At 50.5% G+C, this 1819-nt stretch overlaps 1 non-coding gene across 1 annotated transcript; it reads right to left on the bottom strand.

The window, feature by feature from the left end:
• Positions 1–1647: 1647 nt before the first annotated feature.
• Positions 1648–1766, bottom strand: LOC132501182 (5S ribosomal RNA). Its single transcript, XR_009534184.1, has one exon. It is a non-coding gene; the product is annotated as a 5S ribosomal RNA (ribosomal RNA).
• Between the last annotated feature and the right edge of the window lie 53 nt (positions 1767–1819).

The raw sequence follows: 1819 nt of genomic DNA on the forward strand, positions 1-1819 counted from the left end.
ACAGCCTTGCAGACAAATTTACCTTTGGTCATATTCTCAAAACAGGAGGATATACTTAGTGAGAAGGACAAAAATTTTACACATCACATTTCTGGGCCATAATGCAATAAAATTAGAAATAACAGAAACAGGGAAGTTAATGATCAACTCCTCCAAAAAAATATTCTTTTACATAAATTAATTCCTGGGTCAGGGTGCAAGTCCAAAAGACAAACACAGTACCTATAAATATCTGTGCTTGCAAATATATTGTAATCGGATATATGCAACAAAGGTGAAAAGATTGAGCTGTCCGACTGGGAAGCTCGCTGAGTGCCCAGGTCCTGTTTGCTGGAACTGGAGCGCCACCCTGGAGTCATTTAATGTCATCTCAGAATGACTGGGAGCAGCGGGGAAGGAAGGCAGTACTTGGAAATGGAGCCAATGCAGACGCTGGTAGTAAATCAGAGGCCTCCCTCCTGCTGAGCCTGAACTTGGCCTCACAATCCTTTCCAGCATAGAGCCGAGCAGCCACCACAAATGGGCTGGTGTTGGCAGACAAGATCACAACTGTCCTGCAATAGCAGGCAGGGTGGAAACTGGCACCAGCAGCTGCAGTGGAAAAAGTTAACGGCCCCGGTAGAATATATGATCCACCCTGTGCAAAGACTTCAGATCCCAGAAGTTATGGCGAGGACTCAGAGCCAGATTCCTTCATTTCTTTCCTTGGCTGTTCTTCCTGTGACTGGTATGGAAATACACAAAGCACACAAACACATTAAAAATGGTCACTCTGTGAGCTGTGTCAATACATGGAAGTATGTAAATGAAGGAGTATTTTAAGAGAACACAAAATAGTTTGCACAGTCTGATTAAAAGTGTGTCATGGGAGCTTCCCTGGTGGCGCAGTGGTTGCGAGTCCGCCTGCCGCTGCAGGGGACAAGGGGTCGTGCTCCGGTCCGGGAAGGTCCCACAGGCCGCGGAGCGGCTGGGCCCATGAGCCATGGCCGCTGAGCCTGCGCGTCGGGAGCCTGTGCTCCGCAATGGGAGAGGCCACAATAGTGAGAGGCCCGCGTACCGCAAACAAAAACAAAACAAAAAAAGCGTGTCATGTATATTCAGAAGTTTAGAAAGGAATTTGCAAAACGGCCGAAATTGTTTTATAAAGCTCATTCTTTTAGGTTGTTTAAATTGTAAAATGTGTTTAGAAAGACATTGGTACGTAAAAATTTAAATCTTAGCTGTCCAGAAACTTCAAATATCTAGAATGAGGCATTTCCCAAAGGTCTGTGTAACGCAAGATATTACTGTAGTTTGAGAACTATTAATGCATAATGCACTTGATGAAATAACATGCATTCACAGAGAAAGGAGCAATTGCTCTAATATTGTACGTATATAATAATATACTAACTATATATATTGGAGGTGAGGCCGGCACCCGGGCCCGTGGCGGAATCTGGGTCCGGGCCAGCCACCCCCGGAGCGTCGGGTGTGCCGCTGCCTGCCAGGGCCGCCTTCTGGCCGCATGGAGCGCCCCCTCTGGCGCGCTGTGGTGGGAGGGGCCGGAGGAGGTGGGGCCTGCAGCGGTGCCCGGCGGGGGGCGGAGCTGGTGGCCGCCGCCGCGGGCGACTAGAGGAGAAGGCGGGGCCGCAGCGGGAGGCAAAAAGCCTACAGCACCCGGTATTCCCAGGCGGTCTCCCATCCAAGTACTAACCAGGCCCGACCCTGCTTAGCTTCCGAGATCAGACGAGATCGGGCGCGTTCAGGGTGGTATGGCCGTAGACGGGGGCGTAGGCCGCGGCCTGCCTCTTGAGGCCCAGCTTCGCTGGCGCTTGCG

The sequence above is a fragment of the Mesoplodon densirostris genome, chromosome 1 (genome assembly GCF_025265405.1).
Source record: "Mesoplodon densirostris isolate mMesDen1 chromosome 1, mMesDen1 primary haplotype, whole genome shotgun sequence".
NCBI classification, from domain to species: domain Eukaryota; kingdom Metazoa; phylum Chordata; class Mammalia; order Artiodactyla; family Ziphiidae; genus Mesoplodon; species Mesoplodon densirostris.